This window comes from Adiantum capillus-veneris, chromosome 12 (genome assembly GCF_014529385.1).
Source record: "Adiantum capillus-veneris isolate H3 chromosome 12, ASM1452938v2, whole genome shotgun sequence".
Lineage (NCBI taxonomy): Eukaryota > Viridiplantae > Streptophyta > Polypodiopsida > Polypodiales > Pteridaceae > Adiantum > Adiantum capillus-veneris.
The window spans coordinates 152,598,006-152,609,757 of record NC_140942.1 but is presented as its reverse complement, the minus strand read 5'-3'; the positions used below and the strand labels follow the sequence as shown (position 1 = coordinate 152,609,757).

Genomic DNA, 11,752 nt, shown 5'->3' with positions numbered 1-11,752 from the left:
TTTTTCCTCCCTCCACCCACTCTCTCACTCACAAACAAATGCAGATCTAGTCCCTCCTCTCTCTAGAGCTCCCAAGCTTGGTTCTCTCTCTCTCTCTCTCTCTCTCTCTCTCACCTTTTTGCCCTCTCACATGTATTCACCTTTACCTTTCCTCCCAAGCCTAGATCTAAGTTGTTGCACCATTCTTGGCTATAGAGAGCTTCATTTATAGCCTCTTTTTCCCCTCCTGATCCTCCTCCCTTTGAGCACCCCTTTCTCCACTCTCACACAATCTTCCCTATAGGGAAAGCGCCGCCCCTTCATTTCCCTCTGACACTTGCACAATCTCTACAGTGGTGGTCACGATCTTTAGAGTCTAGGGAGAAAGAATCCCAATGTTGCACACGTTTCCCAACGGTTTCTTATCCCCCTTGCTCAAGAGGCTCTCCTTGATGACAACCATGAGCCATAGATCTCACTCGAGAATAGAGTCCTTTTGCACCGGCAATGACCAAGATAAAATTGGTCACTGGATGACGACAAGGGAATGTGGGTGACAATGTGCCCCAGCACTCGTTGATTCCACAGTTTCTCATCATCACATCGCATTGCAATACCATCATTGGAAGGGGTGCATGATGAACCTTAAGAAACCCGCATACAAAAGTACGATGGTGAAGGTTCAAAATGTCTACAAGGTCACTCAACTAAGAATCGATTAGGAAGATTGAGAGGGCTCTCCTACAAATTGCATCTCTCTCTTCTTGGTGTTGCTACAATTTTTTATGAGCTTGTTCGTCAATTTTAATTCACTAATGTCGTGTTACACTTTTTGGCTTGTTTTGATGTTGTGCAAACATTTTTCCTTCGACATTTGAGGAATGGGAACCCTTGGAGGCGCTAACGGGACTTTTGAGGCACACCACTATTGAGTTTGGGGAGTTGGTGTATGCTGGCTGCTCAGCATCAGACCTTGTCGACCACAATGTCTTTCTTTATGAAATGTACATAGGACCAACATCCAACAATGCTTGTGGAAGGCTCCAAGCAATTCCTCCACAAATCCTAGCTAACACGGATTGGTCAATTTCCAAAACTATCCTTGTGAAATTGACCACACTAAAGATTGAAATTGTCATCTACAATGCAGTGAAGTGCACATTTGGATCGCATAGAACAACCTTCACATTCTTCATGCCCTTACACTTGTTTGTTTAATTTTTCAAGATGGTTGAAGTGCATCATGGACACTAACCATGTGGATTGTCAAGGGAGGGACGTCTCTTCATCACTTTCTTCCACATTCATGGGAGTCAAGGGTCATCGAGCACAACGGGGATACGATCAAGTGTGCACTCGTGGTTGACAAGGTGGTTATTTGCCACCAAACTGCAAAGCAATAGTTTTCCAACGTATTCCTTTATTGAAGATGGAACTGCATGAGGGGAGAATGGGAAGCATTGGACTCAAACATGACAAACGTGGAGCAAGCACACATGCTCATATGTGAACTAGATGATGATTGGGACTAGTTGTGAACGAGGATTGACACTTGTAGAATCTAAGGGAATACTTGGCAATTAGGTTTGCTTTGAAAAGCGATTACAAGGAGACAACCCCATGCATAAAATGAAGAAAGAATCTAAATAGGTAGGCCAAACGGTTGGATTGGACGGAATCTAAGGAGATCCCTTCGGTTGGGGCTCAGGAGGAAAAGGGAAGGCAGAAAAAAATAAAATTTCTTGCTTTCCACGTGTTGTGGATCGGATAGATATTTAAGGTCTTTTCGGATAGTTTCCTGCGACGTTAAAACTCTCTTCTTCTTCTTCTTCTTTCTCTCTCTGCGCTGCTCGTGGGATAGAGTCCTCTCTCTCTCTCTCTCTTCTTTAGCAGGCAGATATTTCTGCGTTGGGTTTGGGCACCTCTCGCTCTCTGTGCGCCCTGCAGCCAGCAGCAGAAATTCTCTCTCTCTCTCTCTCTCGTGCGGCATCAACGGAGAGCAACGAGCGTGTGTGTGTGTGTGTGCTCTCCGCGTGTGTGTGTGTGTCTCCAGGACATGATTAGGCAGGCCGACATGCAATGTGGGGGTGTGTGGGGACACAATGGGATGGATCGAGAGGACGATGCAAGTGCAATACGAGCGAACGGACAAGACCAGGAGCAACGAGCACGATGCGTGCAGGAGCAAGGTAAGGTGAAGGGCATGAAGCGGGGCGAGATGGTCCACCCTGCAATCTGGTCCACGTCACGAAAAACCCTACGTGTGCAACCTCGAGTAATTTTAGGATGGTGCATATAAAAGAGTAGGAGGAATCTTGTAAGATTCTAGCTAATAAAATGAAGAAAGAATCTATTTGTGTATGGATACCCTCTTCCCTGGTGTATCTATGTCAAGCAAGCCATCCCTCTCTAAACGTTACTTTTTGGTTAATCAATGGAAGCAATTTTTGGCATAAGCTTACCTCTTAGTCTTTTCAAATTTGTGGTTTGTGCTATTTTTTTGGTGTTTAATATGAAGTTGTGGGGATTGGAGCTTTAAACTTCATTCTACATAGTGATACTCACTGCAAATAGTGTTAGGTAGGTTCCCTACACATTCTCACAAAAAAACTAACCCTATGTTTACCATTTTATCTTTAAAAGATTTTTTTAATGAAAAATATTCTTTATAAGTAACTTTCTTAATTTCCAAATTTCACTTGCTATCGCAACTCTCTCCACTCCCAACTTGCCCTACCCATCCCCCTTGTATCCTCCCTTGCAATATGCTGCAAAAATTGGTTGCAACAAATCGAAATCTCGTTAACACTGGTTTGGTAACCTAACATGACATAAAAGTGTCCTTTCAGGGTTTTGAAAAAAAGTTCCAAAACCATAGTAGATCCACTTAATTTGAAAAACTCTTTCATGAGCTTATAGTTCAAAGACTACTACATATGGCAAAAGTGAGAAATTTGTAAAATTTCTCATGCCTTGATCACAACAAACCTCCAAAGTTGATGGACTAGTACATTTTCCCAAAACAACCATTTCTTACGGTTGATTGCATATAAATAAGAGTGGAGATTTTTTAAGGGCATGAGATAAAATTCCCTATTAACTTCAATGGGTTGGTGATCAAAAGATATGGTTACTTTTGTCTTACAATTTTTTTTGGGGGCAAAAAAAAAGGTACAAAAGATTGCATTTTCCCCATTCTGCAGACCTACCATTAAAGCTTCTATAGTCACTCTCAATACAGATACTATATACATGTTTTCTTAGTCCCCTTTGGGTCTTTGGATCCAAAAGGATCCATGGAGCATGTCAAAAGAATAATGGATCTCTTACTAAGTGGAACCTTGGGGACAATGATGAAGTGCTAAATACAGCAAACATGACAAAATTGTGGTTTAACATTATTACTTTTAGAATCCCATAGAAACTACTCAATATCTAGCCAAATTTATAGTTTATGCTTAGATATGGTTCTACCTACAAAATACACACACTTGGCCTACAAAACTAGCAATATTGAGAAAGCTACACTTGCTACACTAAAATGTATCGTATTCTTTAGCAATCAAAAAACTCAACCATCAGCATATACTATGCTATACGGCATATTTGTTGGGGTATAAAGCCCAATGTGGTCGCCCCGGTAAGTGGGCGAGCCGCCAGGTATGTACACATATTCTTTTGTAAAAACCTAATAAGAACTCACTATGCTCTACACATTACAGTAGAGCGAGTTCACCATATCGTCGTGCTCTTCTTCTCGCACTCTCTCTCGCGTCACACTTCCGCTAGTACTCCTTCAACTGGTATCAGAGCTCAGATCGAGGCTCGAGGCAGCACTGCAGGAGGCTAGAGTCACCAGCTCAGATTGGAGTGAAATTCGACAGGCAAAGACACGGCCCCAAATCCTGTGGGGTAGCCCGAAGGTCTAGGTGTTCTCAGAATTTCATTCTGAGGTCATCTCTGCCATCGTTCGGCTTCGACAAAGTTCTGCGCAGGCCATTGTCGACTACGTGGTCTCAGCGGGTGCAGATCCGACTCTGCAAATTTGGCGTTTCGGCCTACGTCTGCAGGTGCTGAGGATATCGGCACTCCCAGAGTGCTGATTTGTGGCTGTCTACACATCGAAGGACGGCTCACAGTTCTTGGAGGCGTGTCACATACAACACGGGCGCATCTACACACAGACTATAGGCGACATCCACTAGTTCATCAGGTAGCTTGTGTTTGCTGCTTGATATTCCAGATTTCATCCTGATATTGCAGGTACTTCCACATGGGATGTATTGTCAGAGATGATGTATGTCTGTTGAGGGTTTGCTAGCTGTGAGTCATGCAGCAAACAAGCGCCGCAGCGGTTACAACATATAGTGGGAAATTTGTGGATGTATGATTTTGTGGGAAGTCTATGTACTGTCAGATTTACTGCAGCCTTTGTTGAGGGTCGAGTGAGGTTTTATTGAGCTGGGGGATTCTCGAATGTTGAGATCCTTTCGGTGATACAGGTCTTGGAGCGATCCCTCGAGCACCCTTAGATAGGCAGCTAGGATGTATTGACTGTGAGTTAGACAGTTGGGATTGCATCTTTGCTTTACTGCCGTTGAGGCATTGTCGCAGTCTATTCTTACAGGACAGTGAGAGACAGTACAGGTGCAGGACAGGTTTACCCACAGCTTACAGTGTTAGAGAGACAGTGGTTTTTTGAGCTGTTTTTTGGTCTGTTTTCTGAGTACACCAGAGACATTTTACAAAGGAGACTCTGCCAAAATTTATGCAGAATCTGAAGCTCTCTTGGTTCATTTGACAGGTTGATATTGGTTCAGAGGTCAGTTTATAGGGGAAACTCTGCCGAATTTTTCCCAGGAAAGTAAACTACTGTGAAGCGTAGCTATGGCTGGATCACAGGACAGTGCTCTTTACAATATCAAGAAGCTGGATGGAACGAATTTCCCATTGTGGAAGAAGCAGATTTGGCACGTGTTGGTACAAAAGAAGCAGATAAAACCTATAAAGCTCAAGGGGATAAAACCAGAAGATATGGACGAAGATGAATGGAGCGAAATGGATGAATTGGCACTTTCTACCATTATGCTGACTTTGGCAGAAAGCGTTTACTTCAATGTAGCAGACGAGATGTCGGCTTATCAAGCATGGAAAAAGCTGAGTGATCTTTATGAGAAGCAGAGTGCAGCTTCACAGGTATACTGGCTTAAGAAGCTTGTTGACTTGAAGATGAAAGAAGGGACCCCTATGTCCAATCATCTGAATGAATTCAACACCATCTACAGTCTCTTGTCATCTCAAGGTGTCAAGTTTGATAACCCTGTTAGAGCTATGTTCCTGTTGATCACATTGTCGGAAAGTTGGGACACTTTTCGCACAGCTTTGAGTAATTCTGCACCTCCAGATGGTTTGAACATAGCAGGTGTAGAAGGAAGTCTTCTTACTGAAGAAACCAATAGAAAGACAATGGACAAAGGCAAAGGAATAGCCTTAGTTGTCAGGGGAAGGACCAAAGAAAAGTACAAAGGTGGAAAGAGGAATCAGTCTCGTAGCAAGTCCCGCAGTGCTAAAGGCAAGAGTGACATAGAATGCTACCATTGTGGCAAGAAGGGTCACATGAAAAGAGACTGCAGAGAATGGAAAGCAGAAAAAGGCAAAGAGAAAGCTGAAGACCATGGTGAGAAGAACAAGTCCTCAGTGAAAATTCAAGAAATAAATGTGACAAACACTGTTGCATAGGATGACAGTCTAGTGTCAGGAGACATCTACTTCTTGAAGAATACAATGGACTCAACTCTTCTTACAGAATTTGATGGAAATGCACTGAGTGACTAGATTATAGACTCAGGGGCATCACTTCATGTGTCTCCAAACAAGGAGTGGTTTACCTCTTATGTGACCACTAAAGATCATGTTCGGCTAGGCAATGGGCAGACATGTGAGATCTTAGGTGTTGGAGATGTTCAATTGAAGTTTCAGAATGGCTCTTCTTTCCCGCAATTACAAAGAGCTTGATCATCACAGGTTTACTTGATGATGCTGGCTACGTCACCACTTTTGGACAGAACATGTGGAAGATATCCAAGGGTTCTATGACAGTAGCACATGGAGTAAAGTCTGGAGGACTTTACATGATTTATGTATCAAATGTCTCTAAAAATGTAATCAATGTAACCGAGCAGCCGAACGTTTCTTTGTGGCATAGCCTGTTACGACATATGTCCAAGAAGGGAATGGAAATCTTGTCTCGTTCTGGTTATTTGCCTCGCTTTTCATTTAATGATTTTGAATTCTGTGAACATTGTCTGTATGGTAAGCAAACACAGCATCCACATAAGCATAGAAGTAGTAGAAGAGATACACAGTTGGCACTTGTTCATAGTGATTTGTGTGGACCTAGGCCTAACCTATCTCTAGGGGGAGCTTCTTACTTTATGACATTTATAGATGATTACTCGAGGTACTTTCTCAAGCACAAGGATGAAGCGTTTAGTGTTTTCAAAACGTTTGTGACACTTGTGGAGAATCAGAGTAGCAAGAAGCTTAAATGCTTACGCACTGACAATGGTGGAGAGTATGTTTCAAAGGCCTTTCAAGACTTTTGTGAGTCAAAAGGTATAAAACGTGAACTTACTGCTCCTTACAATCCTCCTCAAATGGTGTTGCTGAGAGGATGAATAGGACCATACAAGAGAAGGTCAGAAGTATGTTGTCTAATGCACAACTGCCAAATGGATTTTGGGCTGAAGCTGTATCAACAGCTGTTCATCTTATAAATAGATCTCCTAGCAAGGTTTTGCAGAAGTATTCAGTGTCAGAGATGGTATGGTCAGGCAAAATTCCCTCATACAAGCATCTCAGAGTCTTTGGCTGTAAGGCATATACTCACGTTCCAAAGGAATTTAGGAACAAACTTGAGCCAAAGAGTAGAAAGTGTATCTTTCTAGGCTATGGTAATTCTGGTGAGATGGGGTACAGACTTTGGGATCCCGAATCCAGAAAGGTTATCCGCAGCAATGATGTTCACTTTAATGAATCCAAATATCATTCTAAACCAGAGAGGATTGAGGAGATTAGAAGAGTTGTCTTCGAAGAAGATGGACCTGCACGTGCAAGACAAAATGTTAGTGCTCAAGAGGAGCAAGGACAGGATAGATTGGAACCACAGGTTGTGGCTGAGCCTGAGCCACCTATTGTGCGTAGATCTAGACGTGTCACGCGACCTCCTGATAGGTTTGTTCCATCTATGAACTATGTCATGTTGTCTGATTGCAATGAGCCTTCATGTTACAAGGAAGCAGTGCAAATGAAGGACTCCGGGAATTGGCAATTGGCCATGTAGTCAGAGATGACAGCTCTGCATAAAAACCAGACATGGAAGCTAGTTAAATTACCACAGGGCAAAAAGGCTCTACCTTGTAAATGGGTTTACAGGTATAAGATCACCGCTCATGATAGTCAGCCAAAGTACAAAGCAAGGCTTGTTGCCAAGGGCTTTAAGCAAGAACAAGGCATTGAATTTGATGAAGTCTTCTCTCCGGTGGTCAAGATGACTATTGAGATGCTTTCTTGCATTGGTTGCCATATTAGATTTGGTGTTGCACCAAATGGATGTCAAGAAAGCGTTCTTGCATAGTGATTTAGATGTGGAAATTTACATGCAGCAGCCAGAAGGGTTTGTTGAGAAAGGCAAGGAAGATTTGGTATGCCAGTTGTTAAAGAGTCTTTATGGCTTAAAACAATCACCGAGGGCATGGTACCATAAGTTCCACAAGTTTATGCTTTCTCAAGGCTACAAACGTAGTGAGTTCAATGGCTACAAACGTAGTGAGTTCAATCACTGTCTATATACAAAGAAGGCTAAGGGTGGCAGTTGGCTGATCCTTATTTTGTATGTGGATGACATGTTGATTGCTGGCAAGCACTTGGAAGAAATTTCAGCTTTGAAGTCAAAGATGGCAAAATCGTTTGACATGAAAGACATGGGTGAGGAAAGTCATATACTTGGTATGTGCGCTGAGAGAGACAGATCAAAGAAGTTGATTTGGTTATCTCAAACAGAGTATATTGACAAGGTTTTTCAACGTTTCAATATGGAGAAGAGAAAGGCATTGAGTGTTCCATTGCCACCATATGTGAAACTTAGCAAACGAGATTGTCCTGTGTCTGAGGAAGAACATGCTGAAATGGATAAGATTCCATATGCGTCTGCAGTGGGTAGTTTAATGTATGCAATGATTGCTACTCGACCAGACATTGCATTTGCAGTGGGAGTAGTAAGTCGATACATGTCAAACCGAGGCAAGAAACATTGGGAGGCAGTGAAAGGAATATTGAGATACCTGAAAGCTACAAAGAGTATGCGTATATGCGATGGGAGTCAAGAGCTAAGTGTAAAGGGTTTTACAGACTCAGATTATGCAGGTGACTTAGACAACCGAAGGTCTACGTCAGGGTATGTCTTTACATTGGCTGGTGGAGCAGTATCATGGCGTTCTAGATTACAAGATTGTGTTACTCAGTCTACTACAGAGGCTGAATATGCTGTAGCATCAGAGGCATGCAAAGAATCAATTTGGCTTAATCGACTAGTAACAGATTTGGGAATCAAAGAAGAGATGCCTGTGTTATATTGTGATAGTCAAAGTGCTATACAATTGGCTCGCAATCCAGTTTATCACTCAAAGACAAAGCATGTGGATGTGAAGTATCATTTCATCAGGGAAATGCTCGAGGATAAGCAACTTCAGCCTGTCAAAGTTCACACCACAAAAAATCCTGCTGATCTACTTACAAAAGGACTTCCCTCAGAGAGCTTTGCGCATTTTCGCAAGCAGTTAGGTGTAGGGTAGTACATCACTTCTCTACATCTCTTGTATATTAGCTTGTATAGTAGCTTCTCTCACACTTAAAGTATCACATTGGACTTTAAGTGGGAGGTTGTTGGGGTATAAAGCCCAATGTGGTCGCCCAGGTAGGTGGGCGGGCCGCCAGGTATGTACACATATTCTTTTTGTAAAAACCTAATAAGAACTCACTATGCTCTACACATTACAGTAGAGCGAGTTCACCATATCGTCGTGCTCTTCTTCTCGCACTCTCTCTCGCGTCACACTTCCGCTCGTACTCCTTCAATATTAGGTTCCCAAAAACTCAAGGAAGATTAGATTTATGTTGTAAATGACACTTACACAATTAAAATTGCATTTGGATATCAAGAAAGCCACCAAAAAAATCATAAAAGTGTTAATTTTGGCCAAAAAACAGGATTAGACAATTTCTTGTAATTTGGTCATAACTTTCAATTTTAACACTTAGTTCTCCCTAAAATCATCAAAACATGTTGAAAACTACAAAGGCTTATCTTCTAGAAATCTAAACCTCACAAACATGAAGTTTAGAGTGGTATAGTTGCAAAAATTTGAAAAAAAACCAAAAATAGGATCCTTTTTTTACACAATTTAGGTTCAAAAATGTTATGCAACAGTAAGGTTAACAGTGCGATTGATATTCCAAAAAAAATATCAAGTTTTTTTCAGCGCATAAGGTAGCTTTGTGGATATATAGAACCTAGAAATTCATTTTCATACTCTTCAAATAATTCAAGCAAAATGGTCACTTAACAGGACACAAAAGTGTCCAAGGACATAAAAGTGTCCTGTTACCACTCTAGTGTTAACCAACTTATTGCACATGACCTTGGACACAAGATCACAAAGCATAGTGCAGTTTTACATATCTCTATTGACATGGAGGCCACAATGTAGCTCCATAGTGATGTCTTGGCTACTTTGACATCTTACATCGACATCTACATTGTAGAGTACTCCATTAAATTTTGAAGATGAGAAGGTGGTGTGGGTGCCTATCGATCTCCTCAAATGCACGTTTAGTATTGCCAAAAAATTCCACTTTAGAATAGCTAGGGTTATCAAAGAGCCCAACAGCAAAGAGCTATTGGGTTTGTTTATCACTTGAAAAACTATATTCACCAGAACTTGGCAAGTTAAGCAATTAAAAGAGATCCTTTGAGTATATCGAGAAAGTGTGGTGATAATATCTCTAGTGGATGCAAAAAAAATATTTTCTCAAAGAGAAAAACAAAATTCAGATAATACATTGGTACTCGGACCAAGCTACAATATTTGTCCACATCAAATATGTTCATGTTGCATTTGTGGTCAAAAAATACTATCATTTTTATATATCAGATGACATGACTCATGATACCTTTTTGTTTAGCATTATTTCATGCTACATTATGAATGGTTACAACAACTTGTCATAGCATTCCAAGAACATTGGGTGTGGTCAAATGGTGCAGCTTCCCAATTCAAAGCTAGGAGACTATTTTTATTTGTTCGTAGGTATACTTCACTTATAGGTATTAAAATGACTTGGAATTTTTCAAATCCAGGTCATGAAAAAGGTGAGCACGATGGAGGAGGGGCTATCATTAAAGATCATCTCACTATGAGCAATTGAAGCCAAATGGAGAAAACTCCAATGTGCAGCGAGGACGTGGCACTCTTGAGAGAGACCATGCCACAAGTGTTGAAGCATCAAATGCATTGAAGGCAAGATTTGTTTTGTGAGTGTTTTGAGGGATTAGAAAAGATGATGTTGATCAAATCTAGAGGTGGGATCGTAAAGTTGTCCCTAATGTGTGGGCCGTTCATTGTGTGTATGGATAGAGAGCTCTAAAATGCAAAAGACTTTCATGTTTAGGGCATGTATGCAAGACAAATGGAGGAGGTACTCCAATTCAGTGCATGTGTGTGGCACCTTGGGATTACGTTCTTCTTGAGCCTATAGATGACTTTGACAAAGAGGAAGACACAAATGGTCTAGTCTATGAAGGGAATTAAGATGCCTTAACAAATCTACTGCATGCCGATGATAATTTTGTTGGTGTGGCAAGTGCCGAGAATGAAGACCTTGTGGACTTCTATTTACTAAAGTGTATAGGAGAGAAGACGTTTGTGGAATCTCCAATAATTTATCCATGGGACAATGAATCCCCAAGAGGTTCTTATGTGGTGAAAGGTGTTTGGTATCATCAGTGAACAAGAAATCCACATGAATATAGGCTATTGTGCACAAAGCTAGAATTCTACATGTTATCCCACCTTGTGAAATCTATCAAGTTTCCCATGGAGAAAATTGGATGCAAATAATTTAGCATGTCCCTTGATGTGTGTAAGTCTATTTACAACAGCCGTACTCTATAATAAGTAGCGTCTTCTAGAACTTCTACTTTATACGATGAATATAGTATCTTACTTGTATACCAAATACAAGTGTTCTAGGAAATACTTCTATGTTCTTCTTGTGCTCTAGTTGCTAGAATATAGTGTAAGTTCTAGGCACACTTAAACTGTTGAGGGAGTACAAGTCTCATTGCAGTCTACCCAACTTAATCAGTCAGATAGCTTTCCCGAGGCCTGTAAGTGTCATGCTTGTAGACTCTACACAAGTTAGTTATGTTTGGAGGGATTCTCGGAGAGAGTGTATCTTGTCCACTCTGCATCTCTTACAATGTGTCAGTGTACCCTTCAAGATCATACTATTTCATTGCATGTAGAGGATCTCTTAAAACTGTATCATCATTGTAAAATTTAATGGCCTAGTAACTTGTGTGTAGTGGAAAATAACCTGAACTAGTGAGCATTTCTTTAGAATAGGTTCCTAATGAGCATAACAAGAGTGCTGGGGTGGAGAGACCAACAAAAAGCATAACACCTAGTTGGATAAGCATGAAAAATACTTCAAA

The 11,752-nt window shown here is 41.2% G+C and overlaps 1 pseudogene; it reads left to right on the top strand.

The window, feature by feature from the left end:
- The first annotated feature begins 2,035 nt into the window (after positions 1-2,035).
- The window catches only part of LOC147446695 (uncharacterized), a 135,180-nt pseudogene continuing 125,463 nt past the window's right edge, over positions 2,036-11,752 (top strand).